This window comes from Copadichromis virginalis, linkage group LG9, assembly GCF_057382275.1.
Source record: "Copadichromis virginalis isolate Kocher_CV1m ecotype Utaka linkage group LG9, C_Virginalis_male_GT1.1, whole genome shotgun sequence".
NCBI classification, from domain to species: Eukaryota; Metazoa; Chordata; class Actinopteri; order Cichliformes; family Cichlidae; genus Copadichromis; species Copadichromis virginalis.
The window spans coordinates 1859332-1879371 of record NC_140626.1 but is presented as its reverse complement, the minus strand read 5'-3'; the positions used below and the strand labels follow the sequence as shown (position 1 = coordinate 1879371).

At 41.9% G+C, this 20040-nt stretch overlaps 1 long non-coding RNA gene across 1 annotated transcript; it reads right to left on the bottom strand.

The window, feature by feature from the left end:
* Positions 1-493: 493 nt before the first annotated feature.
* Positions 494-2626, bottom strand: LOC146701091 (uncharacterized). Its single transcript, XR_014922134.1, has 3 exons — positions 1791-2626; positions 1594-1705; positions 494-1513 (listed from the first exon to the last, which is right to left on the bottom strand). It is a non-coding gene; the product is annotated as an uncharacterized LOC146701091 (long non-coding RNA).
* Between the last annotated feature and the right edge of the window lie 17414 nt (positions 2627-20040).

The following is a 20040-nucleotide window of genomic DNA, read 5'->3' as shown; positions in this document are numbered from 1 at the left end:
CATGGCAAAACATAGCCGACAGAGTCAATGCGTGAGTGTTAATATAAACATTGATCTAGGGATTTCCACCCATTTAACACGTTATTTTATCATATGTTATTTTATTTGTTATTTTATACATTTTATTTTGTGATGTGATGTGAGCGCAGGTGCAACCCAACAGGCCCCAAACGTTCCTGGCAGCAAGTAAAAATGAAATATAAAAATATAGTCCAAACAGGTAAGGTGTAATTGTATTATGAGCCATAGTGCTTGGTCTGTTTGTCCCATGTAAATCAATTGCAGTTAGAGGCTACATTAATTTTCTTTCTGTAAGCACTTATTGAAATTATCTGAGCACATTACAAGTACATATTTGCTTACTCTGTATGCTCAAATGTGGCCCGTTATAGCCAACAGAAAAAAAGCGGAGGCCCGAAAAACAGGTGGGGGTCCTCCACCACCACCACTCACAGAGGCTGAGCAGTTGGCCCTCAGCCAAAACAGTGGGCGCCCTGTGGCCGAAGGCATCTCTGCGGGGACATCCTCTGAGTCAATAACCCCGCAAGACACAAGTGCCTACATAGGGGGTAAATCCAAAATAATACATGATGTGCATACATCCTTTCTTCACAGTCACCTTTGCAGTGCTACTCATTCATTTGATAAACTCTTTACCATAATGGATTATTTTGTAGTGAAGTTATTTTCCGACTGATTTTGCCTTCCCTCAGGCTTGGTTGTCTTTGAGAGCATAATGACAATGAAGTGTAAGGTGATTGGTATGTTTGTTAATTGCCATTTGGTCCCTTGTAAGTTATAAGTGACCTGTATAAACCTCATATTCTATCAGTTGATGGTGGTGGTGTACTGCATCTGGTGCAGCCTCCTGTTGAGCCAGACCAACATGCAGTTGTGAGTAATACTCCACAGATTATATGAGTGTACAGTAGAACAGCAATGTTGTTTATTTCTTTACTACAGGAAAATAATGAAGAAACATTGACAGCTGTTACAGAGGAGGAAGCAACAGAGACACTTTATGAGGTGTACATCTTTTAATACTTTGTGTACAGGAAACACAGGCGACCAATAAAGCCAGTTGAACAAAAAATCTGTTTATTCTTCTTTCAACATGTTGAGGTGATGGGTCAAAAGAAATGATTGTGACATATGGTGTCTCTGACTGCACTTCCATCTTGTATGTCCGTGGGAGGGTCAGGATGTTCATGGTTTGGATCACTGCTGATGTTTGGTTCAGAAGGACAGTGTTCTCCTCTAATTGTGGCAATGTTGTGAAGAATCACACATGCCACAATAATGTCACATGCCCTTTCTGGGGTGACCCTGAGTCTTTGCAGGCACTGGAACCGGGCCTTAAGCATTCCGATAGTCATTTCAATTCTGGCTCTTGTCCTGCAATTAGCCAGATTATATCGCTGCTGTGGGCCCGGTTCAGGGTCAGGGTAAGGGGTAAGCAAATAGGGTAAACATGGATACCCCCTATCACCAAGCAAGTAGCCAGTGAACTCTCCTAAGACAGAAGGATACACTTCAGTTCAAATGTCCCTGAAGCAATTGGTCTTTATATATTTTAAAGTATTCTCAACTCACCATGTCCAAATTTTGTGCTCAGTGTACATTCGCGGAATATTTGTGAGTCATGGACAGAGCCTGGCCACTTGGCTTCCACATTTGTGATAATGTTGGCAGCATCATATATGATCTTCACAGTGCAGAGAACACAAATTAGCATCCATTACTATGATAAAATAATTTGTTAGTTTGAAATGCTACAGGGAACTATGTACCTGTACATTAATGCTGTGGAAAGACTTCCTGTTCACATAGTCTCCTTCATTTACTAAAGGAGCAATGACTGGAATGTGAGTGCCATCTATACAGCCAATCACGCCTGGGAACCCTGAAAATAAATGTAAAATTTAAGTAGTAGTCCAAGTATCACCACACCATAAATTAAGTTTTGGTCATCCTGATACCTGCAATTTTGTGGAATCCCTCTTTGATGAATCTTGTGGGTCTATGACCGGGGAACACCACAAACGTGTACAGGAGACGTTTCAGTGCAACTGTAACATTCCTGACTGCCCGACAGACGGTAGCCTTGGAAACGTGCTCAGCGTCACCAATATTATACAGAAAGCTCCCGTTTGCAAAAAACCGAAGTGCAATACAAATAATATGTACAGAACTGAGAGCATGTCCGCGATGTGTCACATGCGTAATATATGGCCTGAGGATGTTATTCAAATAACTTATAGATTGTGCTGAGAAACGGTAACGTTCGCACAGAAAATCATCAGGAAATGATAAAATGTCCAAACGCGCTCTGATCACTCTCTCCCGGCGGAGAGCTCTGCGGAGAATTTGGGCTTCACGATCTACTGGCTCTTCAAGGAAGGGACACGCCATGTCCGACACTTCCTACTGTCAGGTTTCCGACAAAGGGGCGGAGACAGTCAGGGTTAGTTGTAGTAAACCTGCTAGGGGGCAGGTTAGCTTCACGGAGTGTGTCGTCATAGTGACTCACTCAGGCTTCAGCTGAACTCGCTTTGTGAAACCGAAAACCCAGAGTTTTCGTTAACTCAGGGTATACTTACTCAGTTTTTCCACTAAACCGGCTTCCTGAAACAGGGCCCTGATGTCACATTGATGGAATTCATGCATTTAACCACCAGCTAACATTTCAACTCATTCATTCATGATTAGTTAGTCGTTCCACTAGGTGGCGCTCTAACCATTATGCACAAATGGCATAACAAACATTTCCAAGCTCGAGTCTCATCACACCTGAGACGTTTGGGAGAGATTGGACATTGTGTTTTTAGTGACAGCAGATTACTGCTTTTTGCGAGTGATTGAAACTCTACGTGCCGCCATGACCACCCCGTTTCCCTGAACGGAAAAAGCTTCGCAATTTAACATCACAAAGGTCTTTAGATTCTACACACTGAAGAATGCTTCAATATGATGAAATCCCTTGGAGGAGTTCGTCAAAGTATGAGGCCTGAAAAGGGGGGAAAATGTCATCAAAATTACACATTAATTTTAAAATGGCTGACTTCCTGTTGGATTTGGGATATTGCTCCAAGAGACTTTTTTGTACATCTTGATATCTCCTATAAGCCTACCAGGTTTCAGATTCATACATAAAACACAGAGCTGGGGCTGTGGTTTTGAAATTTTGTAGGGGGCGCTGTGGAGCCATTTTGCGCTATTCAAGGAAAATGGTTACATAACAACAATGCCTTCATCCATTTGGAGGTGTGTGCCAAATTTCAAGCCTCTATAAACTTTCCAAGCCCCTCAAAAGCCACTTCATCTTTCATGATGAACCGCGTTGCCACCAGGGTGCGCCGTTCAGTTTAAAGTCACAATTTTTGCACTGAAACATCACGAGGGACTGATGTTGATATTCACCGCTTTTGAGGTGGCCACGATGAACCTGTGAAAATCAGTACAACAAAGTGTAAGACATGACATTTCCTGTTGCCACTAGGTGGCGCTGTCCGTATTTCCGACAATGGGCACATCAATCTGTTCAGGGCGGGTCTGACATCATGCCTGTAAAGTCTGGTACTGATCAGACTGGATTTCATTGAGTTATACTAATTTCTTTCTTCATGGCGTGACATCAAAGTTCGCCATGCTGCTGGGGTCACACCCTTTCGCGAAAACTCACAGTTTTCACTGTAACCCAAGACCAACTCCTTAAGGCTTTCCTGGAGAAATTTGAGGCTGCAGGTGTCACCCATCACAATACTGTACCCCAAAGTGTAAAACATGACATTTCCTGTTCCCACTAGGTGGCGCTGTCCCTGGTGTCAAATATGGCAGTTGAAATATGTTCAGGGGTGGAGCCTTATCATATGTGTTCACTTTGGTCAAGGTCAGAAAATGTATGACAAAATGAGAGGCAATAAGATTTTCATGGCGAGTCATCGAAATTCGCCATGGCGCCACGGCCTCATGGTATTGTGAAAACTCAAAAGCTCCGCAATTTAACATGGCACAAGGGTGTAGTTGACACTGTCCAAATTTGAAGCTTATAGGACCAAATCCCAAGGAGGAGTTCGTTAAAGTTCGAGGCATGGAAATGGCAAAATTAGAGCCAAAATGTCACCTTCTCTTCCAAATGGCGGACTTCCTGTTGGGTTTGCGTCAATGGGCCCACAGACTTTTTTGTTCGTCTTGGCATGATACACATGTGTGCCAAATTTCATACATGTAGCTCAAACGATGTGGTCGTAGGGCTGCATTTAACAAGGCATAGGTGGCGCTGTAGAGCCATTTCCCAGTGCTCATATGTAAAACCATTAAAATACAAAATTTTTCACCAGACCTGGCATGTGTGCAAAATTTCATGAGTTTTTGAGCATGTTTAGGCCCTCAAAAAGGCCCTTGTTTTGCCTGAATAATAATAATAATAATAATAATTAAAGCTGCAAGCAGCGTTATGAGGGCCCTCGCACCCCAGCGTGTCGAGCCACGCCCAACACCTAAAACCAGCACGTCCGATGTGATGTCACATTGATGGAATTCATGCATTTAACCACCAGATAACATTTCATCTCATTGAACCATGATTATAGTCGTCCCAATAGGTGGCGCTCTAACTATTACCGACAAATGGCATACCAAACATTTCCGAGCTCGAGTCTCATCACACCTGAGACGTTTGGGAGAGTTTGGACATTTTGATTTTGAGTGACAGCAGATTACTGCTTTTTGGCGAGTGATTGAAACTCCACGTGCCGCCATGACAACCCCGTTTCCCTGAACGTAAAAAGCTTCGCAATTTAACATCACAAAGGTCTTTAGATTCCACACACTGGAGAATGGTTCAATATGATGAAATCCCTTGGAGGAGTTCGTCAAAGTACGGTGCCTGGAAAGAGGGGAAAATGTTGCCAAAATTGCACATTAATTTTAAAATGGCTGACTTCCTGTTGTATTTGGGATATTGCTCCAAGAGACTTTTTTGTACATCTTGATATCTCCTATAAGCTTACCAGGTTTCAGACTCATACATAAAACACAGAGCAGGGGCTGTGGTTTTGAATGTTTGTAGGGGGCGCTGTGGAGCCATTTCGCGCTATTCAATGAAAATGATCACATAACAACAAAGCCTTAAGCACATTGGAGGTGTGCGCCAAATTTCAAGACTTTTTAAACTTTCCAAGCCCCTCAAAAGCCACTTCATTTTTCATGGTGAACAGCGTTGCCACCAGGGTGCACCGTTCAGTTTAAAGTCACAATTTTCGCACTGCAGCATAATGAAGGACTGACGGTGACATTCACCGCTTTTGAGGTATCCACAATGAACCTGTGAAAATCAGTACAACAAAGTGTAAGACATGACATTTCCTGTTCCCACTAGGTGGCGCTCTTCATATTCCTGACAATGGGCACATCAATTTGTTCAGGGCGGGTCTGACATCATGCCTGTAAAGTCTGGTACTAATCAGACTGGATTTCATGGAGTTATACTAATTTGTTTCTTCATGGCGAGATATCAAAGTTCGCCATGCTGCTGAGGTCACACCCTTTCGTGAAAAGTCACAGTTTTCACTGTAACCCAAGACCAACTCCTTACGCCTTTCCTGGAGAAATTTGAGGCTGCAGATGTCACCCATCACTATACTGTACCCCAAAGTGTAAAACATGACATTTCCTGTTCCCACTAGGTGGCGCTGTTGCTTACGTCAAATATGGCAGTTGAAATATGTTCAGGGCTGGAGCCTTATCATATGTGTGCTCTTTGGTCCAGATCGGAACATGTATGACAGAATGAGAGGCAATAAGATTTTCATGGCGAGTCATCGAAATTCGCCATGGCGCCACGGCCTCATAGTATTGTGAAAACTCAAAAGCTCCGCAATTTAACATGGCACAAGGGTGTAGTTGACACTGTCCAAATTTGAAGCTTATACGACCAAATCCCAAGGAGGAGTTCGTTAAAGTACAAGGCATGGAAACGGTAAAATCAGAGCCAAAATGTCACCTTCAATCCAAAATGGCGGACTTCCTGTTGGGTTTAGGACATTGCCATAATAGACTTTTTTGTTCGACTCTGAACGTTATATAGGTGTACCGACTTTCAAACGTGTAGGTCATACCCATACCGGGGGCTCGCGTTTTTCATTTTTCTAGGTGGCGCTACTGAGCTAATTTTCCCTGGCCATGTCTGGGAACATTAAAATACGTAAATTTTCACCAGACCTGACGCGTGTGCAAAATTTCATGAGTTTTCGAGCATGTTTAGGCCCTCAAACGGCCAATTCATTTGCCGGAATAATAATAATAATAATAATAATAATAATAATAATAATAATAATAATAATAATAATAATAATAAACAGAGCAATTACAATAGGGCCTTCGCACTGTCAGTGCTCGGGCCCTAATAATAATAATAATAATAAGAAACGGAGCAGATACAATAGGGCCTTCGCACTCTCGGTGCTCGGGCCCTAATAAGAAACGGAGCAGATACAATAGGGCCTTCGCACTCTCGGTGCTCGGGCCCTAATAATAATTAAAGCTGCAAGCAGCGTTATGAGGGCCCTCGCACCCCCGGCGCGTCGAGCCACGCCCAACACCTAAAACCAGCACGACCGATCTGATGTCACATTGATGGAATTCATGCATTTAACCACCAGCTAACATTTCAACTCATTCATTCATGATTAGTTAGTCGTTCCACTAGGTGGCGCTCTAACCATTATGTACAAATGGCATAACAAACACTTCCAAGCTCGAGACTCATCACACCTGAGACGTTTGGGAGAGATTGGACATTGTGTTTTTGAGTGACAGCAGATTACTGCTTTTTGGCGAGTGATTCAAACTCTAAGTGCCGCCATAACCACCCCGTTTCCCTGGACGTAAAAAGCTTCGCAATTTAACATCACAAAGGTCTTTAGATTCCACAAACTGCAGATCGGTCCAATCTGATGAAATCCCTTGGAGGAGTTCGTCAAAGTACGGTGCCTGAAAAGATGGGAAAATGTCGCCAAAATTAAACATTAACTTTAAAATGGCTGGCTTCCTGTTGGATTTGGGATATTGCTCCAAGAGACTTTTTTGTACATCTTAAGATCTTCCATAAGCTTACCAAGTTTCAGACTCATAGATAAAACACAGAGCAGGGGCTGATATTTTGGAGTTTTGTAGGGGGCGCTGTGGAGCCATTTTCCACTATTCAAGGAAAATGGTTACATAACAACAAAGCCTTCATCACATTGGAGGTGTGTGCCAAATTTCAAGCCTTTATAAACTTTCCAAGCCCCTCAAAAGCCACTTCATCTTTCATGTTGAACAGCGTTGCCACCAGGGTGCGCCATTCAGTTTAAAGTCACAATTTTTGCACTAAACCATCATGAAGGACTGATGGTGATATTCACCGCTTTTGAGGTGGCCACGATGAACCTGTGAAAATCAGTACAACAAAATTAAAGCCATGACATTTCCTGTTGCCACTAGGTGGCACTGTACGTATTGCTGACAATGGGCACATCAATCTGGTCAGGGCGGGTCTGACATCATGCCTGTAAAGTCTGGTACTAATCAGACTGGATTTCATGGAGTTATACTAATTTGTTTCTTCATGGCGAGATATCAAAGTTCGCCATGCTGCTGAGGTCACACCCTTTCATGAAAAGTCACAGTTTTCACTGTAACCCAAGACCAACTCCTTACGCCTTTCCTGGAGAAATTTGAGGCTGCAGATGTCACCCATCACTATACTGTACCCCAAAGTTTAAAACATGACATTTTCTGTTCCCACTAGGTGGCGCTGTCCTTGATGTCAAATATGGCAGTTGAAATATGTTCAGGGGTGGAGCCTTATCATATGTGTTCACTTTGGTCAAGGTCAGAAAATGTATGACAAAATGAGAGACAATAAGATTTTGATGGCGAGTCATCGAAATTCGCCATGGCGCCACGGCCTCATAGTATTGTGAAAACTCAAAAGCTCCGCAATTTAACATGGCACAAGGGTGTAGTAGACACTGTCCAAATTTGAAGTTTATAGGACCAAATCCCAAAGAGGAGTTCGTTAAAGTACAAGGCATGGAAACGGTAAAATCAGAGCCAAAATGTCACCTTCAATCCAAAATGGCGGACTTCCTGTTGGGTTTAGGACATTGCCATAATAGACTTTTTTGTTCGACTCTGAACGTTATATAGGTGTACCGACTTTCAAACTTGTAGGCCATACCCATACCGGGGGCTCGCGTTTTTCATTTTTCTAGGTGGCGCTACTGAGCTAATTTTCTCTGGCCATGTCTGAGAACATTAAAATACGTAAATTTTCACCAGACCTGACGCGTGTGCAAAATTTCATGAGTTTTCGAGCATGTTTAGGCCCTCAAACGGCCAATTCATTTGCCGGAATAATAATAATAATAATAATAATAATAATAATAATAATAATAATAATAATAATAATAATAAACAGAGCAATTACAATAGGGCCTTCGCACAGTCAGTGCTCGGGCCCTAATAATAATAAGAAACGGAGCAGATACAATAGGGCCTTCGCACTCTCAGTGCTCGGGCCCTAATAAGAAACAGAGCAGATACAATAGGGCCTTCGCACAGTCAGTGCTCGGGCCCTAATAATAATAAGAAACGGAGCAGATACAATAGGGCCTTCGCACTCTCGGTGCTCGGGCCCTAATAATAATAATAATTAAAGCTGCAAGCAGCGTTATGAGGGCCCTCGCACCCCCGGCGCGTCGAGCCACGCCCAACACCTAAAACCAGCACGTCCGATCTGATGTCACATTGATGGAATTCATGCATTTAACCACCAGCTAACATTTCAACTCATTCATTCATGATTTGTTAGTCGTTCCACTAGGTGGCGCTCTAACCCTTATGCACAAATGGCATAACAAACATTTCCGAGCTCGAGTCTCATCACGCCTATGAGCTATGGGAGAGATTGGACATAGTGTTTTTGAGTGACAGCAGATTACTGCTTTTTGGCGAGTGATTGAAACTCCACGTGCCGCCATGACCACCCCGTTTCCCTGAATGTAAAAAGCTTCGCAATTTAACATCACAAAGGTCTTTAGATTCCACACACAGGAGATCGCATCAATCTGATGAAATCCCTTGGAGGAGTTCATCAAAGAACGGTGCCTGGAAAGAGGGGAAAATGTTGCCAAAATTGCACATTAATTTTAAAATGGCTGACTTCCTGTTGGATTTGGGATATTGCTCCAAGAGACTTTTTAGGTCACACCCTTTTGCGAAAAGTCACAGTTTTCACTGTAACCCAAGACCAACTCCTTAAGGGTTTTCTGGAGAAATTTGAGGCTGCAGATGTCACCCATCACTATACTGTACCCCAAAGTGTAAAACATGACATTTCCTGTTCCCACTAGGTGGCGCTGTCCTTGATGTCAAATATGGCAGTTGAAATATGTTCAGGGGTGGAGCCTTATCATATGTGTTCACTTTGGTCAAGGTCAGAAAATGTATGACAAAATGAGAGGCAATAAGATTTTGATGGCGAGTCATCGAAATTCGCCATGGCGCCACGGCCTCATAGTATTGTGAAAACTCAAAAGCTCCGCAATTTAACATGGCACAAGGGTATAGTTGACACTGTCCAAATTTGAAGTTTATAGGACCAAATCCCAAGGAGGAGTTCGTTAAAGTACAAGGCATGGAAACGGTAAAATCAGAGCCAAAATGTCACCTTCACTAGACTTTCCAAGCCCCTCAAAAGCCACTTCATCTTTCATGGTGGACTGCGCTGCCACCAGGGTGCGCCATTCAGTTTAAAGTCACAATTTTTGCATTAAACCATCATGAAGGACTGATGGTGATATTCACCGCTTTTGAGGTGGCCACGATGAACCTGTGAAAATCAGTACAACAAAATTAAAGCCATGACATTTCCTGTTGCCACTAGGTGGCGCTGTACGTATTGCTGACAATGGGCACATCAATCTGGTCAGGGCGGGTCTGACATCATGCCTGTAAAGTCTGGTACTAATCAGACTGGATTTCATGGAGTTATACTAATTTGTTTCTTCATGGCAAGATATCAAAGTTCGCCATGCTGCTGAGGTCACACCCTTTCGTGAAAAGTCACAGTTTTCACTGTACCCCAAGACACTGACCAAATATGAAGGTTATGAAATCAAACCCCAAGGAGGAGTTCGCAAAAGTTCGAGGCATGGAAATGGCAAAATTAGAGCCAAAATGTCACATTCTCTTCCAAATGGCGGACTTCCTGTTGGGTTTGCGTCAATGGGCCCACAGACTTTTTTGTTCGTCTTGGCATGATACATATGTGTGCCAAATTTCATACATGTAGCTCAAACGATGTGGTCGTAGGGCTGCATTTAACAAGGCATAGGTGGCGCTGTAGAGCCATTTCCCAGTGCTCATATGTAAAACCATTAAAATACAAAATTTTTCACCAGACCTGGCATGTGTGCAAAATTTCATGAGTTTTTGAGCATGTTTAGGCCCTCAAAATGGCCCTTGTTTTGCCTGAATAATAATAATAAGAAACAGAGCAGATACAATAGGGCCTTCGCACAGTCAGTGCTCGGGCCCTAATAATAAACAGAGCAATTACAATAGGGCCTTCGCACAGTCAGTGCTCGGGCCCTAATAAGAAACAGAGCAGATACAATAGGGCCTTCGCACAGTCAGTGCTCGGGCCCTAATAATAAACAGAGCAATTACAATAGGGCCTTCGCACAGTCAGTGCTCGGGCCCTAATAAGAAACAGAGCAGATACAATAGGGCCTTCGCACAGTCAGTGCTCGGGCCCTAATAAACAGAGTAATTACAATAGGGCCTTCGCACTGTCAGTGCTCGGGCCCTAATAAACGGAGCAATTACAATAGGGCCTTCGCACTATCAGTGCTCGGGCCCTAATAATAAGAAACAGAGCAGATACAATAGGGCCTTCGCACTCTCGGTGCTCGGGCCCTAATAATAATAATAAGAAACGGAGCAGATACAATAGGGCCTTCGCACTCTCGGTGCTCGGGCCCTAATAATCATCCCACAGATGTAATATTATCTACAGCTACTCTTAGTACCATTGATGTTAAGTTAGACTCTTTTTCTCCAATTGATCTTTCTGAGTTAACTTCAATAATTACTTCCTCCAAACCATCAACTTGTCTTTTAGACCCCATTCCTACAAAACTGCTCAAAGAAGTCCTGCCATTAATTAATTCTTCGATCTTAAATATGATCAACCTATCTCTAATAATCAGCTATGTACCGCAGGCCTTCAAGCTAGCTGTAGTAAACCTTTACTCAAAAAGCATCTCTAGACCCAGCAGTCTTAGCTAATTATAGGCCAATCTCCAATCTTCCTTTCATATCAAACATCCTTGAAAGAGTAGTTGTCAAACAGCTAACAGATCATCTGCAGAGGAATGGTTTATTTGAAGAGTTTCAGTCAGGTTTCAGAGCTCATCACAGCACAGAAACAGCTTTAGTGAAGGTTACAAATGATCTTCTTATGGCCTCTGACAGTGGACTCATCTCTGTGCTTGTCCTGCTAGACCTCAGTGCAGCGTTCGATACTATCGACCATAATATCCTATTAGAGCGATTAGAACATGCTGTACATTACATTATACATGCTCCCCTTAGGCAGCATCATCAGAAGACATAGCATACATTTACACTGCTATGCAGATGACACCCAGCTCTATCTGTCCATGAAAAAAGATAACACACCCCAATGAGTTAAACTGCAGGAAGCAAACTGAGGTTATTGTACTCGGCCCTGAAATTGTTAGAAATATGATATCTAACCAGACTCTTACTCTGGATGGCATTACCTTGGCCTCCAGTAACGCTGTGAGGAACCTTGGAGTCATTTTTGACCAGGACATGTCCTTCAATGCACATATTAAACAAATATGTAAGACTGTTTTCTTCCATTTGTGCAACATCTCTAAAATTAGGAAAATATCCTGTCTCAGAGTGACGCTGAAAAACTAGTTCATGCATTTATTACTTCCAGGCTGGACGACTGTAATTCATTATTATCAGGATGTCCAAAAATTCCCTGAAAAGCCTTCAGCTAATCCAAAATGCTGCAGCAAGAGTCCTGACAGGGACTAGAAAGAGAGAGCAGATTTCTCCTTTTTTGGCTTCCTGTTAAATCCAGAATTTAAAATCCTGCTCCTCACATACAAGGTCTTAAATAATCAGGCCCCATCTTATCTTAATGACCTTGTAGTACCATATCACCCCATTAGAGCACTTTGCTCTCGCTCTGCAGGCCTACTTGTTGTTCCTAGAGTATTTAAAAGTAGAATGGGAGGCAGAGCCTTCAGTTTTCAGGCCCCTCTTCTGTGGAACCAGCAGAATGGAGTAGTATCTATATAAGAAGCTAAACTTGATACATAATCCTAAACAGGTGACTTTGTTAGGAGGCTGACTTATCATTGTAACTCCTATTAATATTTGTACTTTCTTTTTCTGTTGCCTTTTATATCAGAATCTGCTACTGCTACAGCACGTGAAAAAAAAGACAAAAATATACCAGTATTGCTTTGTTGTAGCTAATGTAAATAACATTTTTCTTTCTTTCCATTCATAAAACCAAACCTGATTGAAATGAAATGATGACTAATACAAAGAAGCAAAATTCACACAGTTGCTCCTTTGGTTGCCTGTTTTTCAAGATTTAAATACTGACAAATGACAGTTTCCACTCTTCCTTCTCTATGACCCAGGTTTGAGCTGAACTGATAATGATCTTTCCAGCTTTTACCAATAGGTCCTGCCAGACAACAAGCTGCAGTGTGGCTTGCTGCATAATTTATAAAGGCAGATGTAGAAGGTGGGTTATTAGCTCCCCATGCTACACTGCTTCTCTGATTTACAGTTTAAGGAAGCAAGGAAAAACAAATAGAACACATAAACAAATCAAACTACTGAAAAGTTTGTGTCTTACAGGGTGAATATGTATTCAAAAGGAGTAGGTGTAGAGGGGGAAGGGAGAGAAAAAGCACACAGCGGTCAATTAGTGCATGTTGGTGTGATTGTTAATGATGCCACACAATCAGGTTTCTGAGTGGGAAAGGCGTGCTACTTCTCATTATAGGAGATGGATCTCCCAAGTTTGCAGCGGTTATTAGGTATTAGGCAACAAATAGATGGCTATCATGCAGGACATGGGGCCAAGATAGTGCTGTGTAAATGAGAGCCTTTCTTGTCCATAATGAGCCTAACTCACTGTTTCTCCTTTTCTCGTGGTCTTCTTCTGAGCTACCCCACCCCACAGGGACTCTGTGGTTTATGATAATGGAGCTCTGAGGGTAATATACATTTTAATGCTCCATAATGGGAGGAGATAGAGAATGGCAGAGGAGGAGAAAGAGGAAGAAAAAAACGAAAAGAAAAACAGTGGGTGGATTAGAAAAGGCCTTCACTATGGCTGTCTCAGCTTTAAATTAATGAGGAGGCTCAGCACACTAAGATAAATTTAGCTTTTCATGTGTAATTATGCTATGACTGTGGAGGTTCACTGAGGATGAATCACACAATTATTATGCTTCTCACCCATCGCTTGTGCTTCCCCGCCCCCCCCCATTCTTTTCTTCTCCTGCCATCTATTTGTTTATTCATAAGCCAATGTCTTTTCTTAATAGTTTTTTCTTATGAGAGGAAATAAGACCAAAAGCCCTGTCTGTCTGAGAGGAAGCAGACAAAGTGAGAAGGAAAACAGTATGCGAGCAAATCTAGCGGAAGAGAAATAATCTCCTCCACACATCACTCACTCACTTGGACACTAGAAGGGGGAATTATGTTAAAATGCTCTTCATAGACTACAGCTCTGCATTTAACACCATAATTCCCTCCACACTCACCACCAAGCTGGAGCATCTGGGACTCAGCTCATCTATGTGTCAGTGGATCTCCAACTTCCTAACTGGCAGACCACAGGCAGTAAGGATGGGCGGACATGTCTCAGCCTCCACCACTCTCAGCACTGGAGCCCCCCAGGGGTGTGTTCTGAGCCCCCTGGAGTACTCTTTGTACACATATGACTGTGTGGCCACTACCAGCTCCACCACCATCATCAAGTTTGCTGACGACACCGTCATGGTGGGCCTGATCTCTGATAACAACGAGACGGCCTACCTGAAGGAGATTAGGAATCTGGAGAACTGGTGCCAGAGGAACAACCTCCTTCTAAACATCAGTAAGACAAAGGAGCTGATAGTGGACTTCAGCACTAAGCAGGAGAGGAACTACCAGACCCCCGTCATCAACGAGTGCCCAGTGGAGAGAGTGGACAGCTTCAAATACCTCGGAGTTCACATCACGCAGGACCTGTCATGGTCCTGTCACATCAACACCGTGGTGAAAAAGGCCCGTCAGCGTCTCTACCACCTCAGACGCTTGGGAGACTTCCAACTGCCCTCCAAGGTGCTCAGGAACTTTTACTCGTGCACCATAGAGAGCATCCTGACGGGAAACATCTTAACCTGGTTCGGGAACAGCACCATGCAGGACAGTCAAGCTCTACAGAGAGTTGTGCGGTCAGCTGAGCGCACCATCCGCTCCGAGCTCCCTGACCTGCACTCAATCTACAGCAGGCGGTGCTGGACCAAGGCCAGGAAGATCGTGAAGGACCTCAGCCATCCCAACAACAGACTGTTCTCTCTGTTGAGGTCAGGAAAGCGATTCCGCTCCCTGAAGACCAACACAGAGAGACTGAGGAGGAGCTTCTTCCCGCAGGCGATACGGTCTCTCAATCACACCACCACACAGTACTGACCCACACATATGGTTCTTACACACACACTGGACTTTCTGGACATTGTTTTCACTTCATCACTTAATCACTTTAAGCATATTTGCACTGCACAAGACATAATGTGGATTGCACAACACTGGTCACTATATTCTTCATTTCCAGTTAATACTGTACAGCTGCTGTTATTGTGTATATATTTATTTATATTTCTTCATACATTCTTATATAGTTCTATATTGTGTATTTTGTTGTACAGTTATTTTATTTTCAACTTTAATTTATATATTTTATCTTATTCTTTCCCAGTTAAATTTACCCTTCATTCTAATTTGTGTTGTACAGTTATTTCATTTTTAACCTTAATTTATATTTTATTCCTTCCAAGTTAAATTTACCCTTTTTAATTTTTCATATTTATTTCCTATCTTATTCATAGCCTTTTCCTTTTTTGTTTTCTTTAGGCAAGGCAAGGCAAGTTTATTTGTATAGCACAATTCTTCAACAAGGTGGTTCAAAGTGCTTTACAGAGACATTAGAAGCAAAAACAAATAAAAAGCATGATTTAAAATTGATTAACACAAGCAAACAAACTAACTAACTAAATAACAAACAAACAAACAAAACAGTATGTAAAAAAAAAAATCAAAACAGATAAAATCAGAACAGTAGATAAAACTAGAAAGCGAAAATTTCTGAAGAAATTTTAAGTGTGCCTATGCTACTGCCAATGAGTGTAGTTTGCCTTTAATGTCGTGCAATTAGTGCAGGTTGCCATTTATAATACTAGGGGGAGCAATATGCAACATGAGCATAGTTTGCTATTTATACCACAAGAGGGAGGGAAATTGAATACAGCTGATTTTCAAGTTAAAGAAAAGTAAGCTGTATTGTGATCTCTGCTATATGCAGTGCAGCATACATAGATGAGAGAAAGATGCTCCAATTACACCATTACAAAAGAAGTTAATAGATATAAAAGAAATTATGTTTAAGTCTGAGGTGTTCAAGAGAAGTTACAATTTAGATTTTACAGTTTTGAGTCGTTTAAAGTGAACAGTTTAACAGATTGTAAACCAAAGTAAGTTTTCTTAGTAGAAAAAAAAAGTCCATTAAGAAGTGTTCAATTTGTATTTCAAAGGTATTTTAATGTGAAAAGGGAAAATTATGCAAATTATGAAATTTCCCCTTGTGGGACTAATAAAGGTATCTTATCGTATTCAAACTATATTTCGTACAAATACCATTTACAATAATGTATTCCATTTAAACATGATATTTAGATTGTGGTAAACAGCAAAGCAATATAAAAAGGAAAAAGGAAACCATTCAAGTAACTTTATATTATGAACCGAAGAGTAAGGCAAAAGTATAAATGAAAAGCATACAAGCATTAATGTATATAGATAAACCCAACAATCATATGACCCCCTATGAGCAAGCACTTTGGCGACAGTGGGAAGGAAAAACTCCCTTTTGACAGGAAGAAACCTCCGGCAGAACCAGGCTCAGGGAGGGGCAGCCATCTGCCGCGACCGGTTGGGGTGAGATGTAATCAAATCAAAAACTGTCCACAGAGCTACAGGGGGCACACTGGGATCGCAACAGCAGCCATAGAGGGAGACAGATTAGGATGTTCTTTCCAGTACTGAAGTGGGTCGCTTTTCTTATGTGTGCGTTTTTCTCTGAGAGGTAGGTCTCCACTTTAGTTTCTTCTCATGAGGCATTCACGGATACTTCTGGATAAGGGTAATTTGGAAGCAAGAGGTTGGCTGACTTTGCAAAAACAGCTAGAAAACAGATAAAAGCAAAACACAATTTAAAACAAAACAAGAGACATCACAAAGTGCAGGTCTTCAGTTAGCGAACTGGCAAGTCATGATGTTCTAATAAATAATTGCAAAAACAAATGTAACTTTAGAACTAAATAACCCAAAACTAAATTAAAAAGGAAGTAAAAAAGAGAAATTTGTTTAATACTGGTGTCTTTTGATTAAGTAAGTTGCCATGTGAGGTAAAACCACATGTGGCTGTAATTTGGTGGCCTGTATATAGTTCCAATCAAAGCGTATAGTTGGCTTAAATGGGTTTAATACTGGTGTCTTTTGATCACTTGACTGTATATAAACCTGTTGAACAAAAGATGCATTTTAATTTCACTATACCTGCCCATCCTTGTAGCTGGTTTCTAGAAGAGTGGCACAGTTTCAACATCAGTGTAGGGCTTCTCCACTGCCTTCACTGGACAGAACACATCTGAGGAGTTATGAATGAATGGATGACTTAATGAATGGATGAGATTATAGTTTGTTTCAAACACTATCAATATCAAATGTTACAATATAAAGAAAGAAACAAAAATACAATTACCTGTTATGGCAGGGATCCCATCAGGTGCAGTTGCAGTTTTTCTGTTCACGTTTCTGGTCAGCTCTTCAATGTGCTCAGTCGCAAAGACATGAAGATCACGTTTTGGTTGCAGTAGGCTTCGCACCACGTAGAGGCTGGTGTTCTGTTGTGTCTGCGTATAAGAGAACATGATTGACTTTATTTTTCAACAAATTCGGTTCAGAGTGTATAGGAATTAATAAAATAGAAGTACATTAAAGAATGTTACAAGAGGACTCACCTGTACTTCTTGTTGTAGATGCTGATATCCATATTTAGGTCCATCTGTATGACTTCTAGCCGAGAGTAGGCCAATAGGGAGTGACACTTGGCAAGTCCATATCCCTCATACCCTTGCAGTCATTTTGTGTTAGTGAATAACACAATAAATGGGGTTATGATAACTGTGATATGTATTCAGAACACCTGATTGGAGGCAGGCGTATGGCTGTGATATGTAAATGTGATCAATCAATGTGTGTTTTTCGGTAGTTGCAGCAGTAATCAGTTGTGCATATCCTCTTGACTGCAACAGTTCTTGGATGGGTTTTTTTCCTCTGCTCATAAGGTCCTCATTGAAGTCTCCACAAACAATAATTGGTTGGTGATTCATCATTTCCAACGAGTCCAAAAGACATTGCATTTGTGGTAAAAACCTCACATGGCTGTAATTTGGTGGCCTGTATACAGTTGCTATCAAAGCTGTAACTGGCGATTCAACCTTGACAACAACAAATTCAAGGTCAGTCACATTTTGCAGGTATTTTCGGGACTCTGCTGTAAGAATTGTGTTGTAGTAAATTGCAACTCCACCGCCATTTACCTTTGCCATGTCTGTATGATTTGTGTAAGAGACGTGTCTGTTGCGTGTGGCCATGTTGTATTGTTTCAGCTGGAAGCGGGGAGAAACCGATGATCCAGACAAGTGTGTTTCTGTTATACATAAAACATCAGCAAGGCTGAGTTCATGGTGGCATCTCATGTCCTCCATGTGAGTTGGGAGACCTTGTGCATTATGATGGATAATTGTCAACGTGGGGACTGTGGGATCTACTGATTTTAAGAATTGCAACAGTGGTCTTGCATTCTCAAATGATGCATGTCTCATATTTTTGAGTGCATCTGTGATGGCAGGATCAGCATAGATTTTCTTTTCATCAAAGTCTGTGATGTACAGTCCTTTAAGTGAGGTTGTGCGGCTGAGTGCAACATAGGCCATTCCAGGTTCAAAAACACGCTTCAAGCATACTACTGCTGATTCCATTGTCATGCCTTGTACTTTGTGAGCTGTACATGCAAAGGCCAACTTCATTGGAAATTGCCTGCGAACCACTCCTTTTTTACTTGTGCATTCTTCACATTTCTCAATATACACAAGATTGTCTGAGGATCCTTGTATTTTTCTGCGAAATTTTTGCCCAGAATTTTCATTGTCCAGCGTGAGTCCAATGAGATTCACAGTTTTTGGTCCATCCTGTGTGGCTGTCACAATGTTCGTGATTGTTCCAAATGTCCCATTAACAAGCCCATCTTCAACATCCAAATTTCTGATAATCATAACACGCACTCCAGGTGCAGCTTGTATGTTATCAGGTAAATCTCCTTTGTTGCCTTTCATCATTTCTGCCAGGAGGACCATCTCACCCGTTCGTGGGTCTTTTCTGTAGTCTTCTGCCTGAATATTTATGATATCAGAATGAAGAGCAGTTACAGTTGCTGAATTGTGTTTGTCGACCTCTTTGTTTGTAGCATAAATGTGTAATACATTAGATGGACAGTCTTTTATGTCATGGATAGCCTGTGTGAGCAAGGCTTTGTCATCGGCTTCAAGAGAATCTGTTTTTTGCTTCACTCTTATCCTGTTCAGAACTTCAGCAAAAGAATGATCATCTTTCTGTCGCATGATTTCTGTCAGGTTGACCATGTGGAAATAGTCTTTCCAGAGATCAAGGACATTGTCCTCGTACACACAGAGTGGTTTGGCTTTTCCAAGGGGTGGCAGCTGGTAAAAGTCTCCTACTGCAAGGATAGACATCCCACCAAAAGGTTTCTTGTTTCCTTTGATCTGCTGAAGTCTCCAGTGGATGTAGGCAAAAAGGTCTTTAGAAACCATAGATATCTCATCAATGATCAGAATCTCTGCATTTGAAAGTGAAGCTCTCACTTCATCCAGTGCATTCCCCAGTCCCTGATAAGGCGGTTTTAAAGATCTTGGCAGCTTTAGCAGAGAGTGCAGTGTTTTCCCAGATATGTTAAAAGCTGCAGTGCCAGTAAATGCAGTCAGCAGTACTGCAGGGTAGGACATGTCTGCTTGGTCTCGGAATCTGGGGAGTTGGTGCAAAATCTTTGTTGCCTCCTCATATATGCACTTGATAACATGTGATTTTCCACAGCCAGCTCCTCCAGAGACAAAATAAAAGAACTGCTCAGGACAGTGACCCCACACAAGTTTGAAACACCACTCACGCACTGCGTAGAATATGGATGCTTGGGTTTCATTCAGACTTTGGTACATTTTTCTGACAAAGTCTTGGCTCAGCTTTGGTGCTGTGATTGCTGGCATGGTTCCACTGCTGCTACCACTGACTTGGTAGTCAGGAACAATGTCCATTTCATTTTCGTCAGTGTCATGTCTGGATTGTCGTTAGGCCACACACTCTAAACGATCTACTTCAACCTCAGGTGCAAAGGTGTTCCATGCATTGATAAGTGGGCCTTGTTGTTCAATCTGTTCCAGTGCCCTTTCCATTGTTTTGCCATGGCCTTCATAACGCTTTTTGTTAAAGGTAACAATTGGCCGTACTGCAAAACCATGTTTTCGTCCACTTTTGTAGAACTGCTCGGATGTGGGGTATTCTGTGTTTTTAAGGTCATCATTTGATCGATGT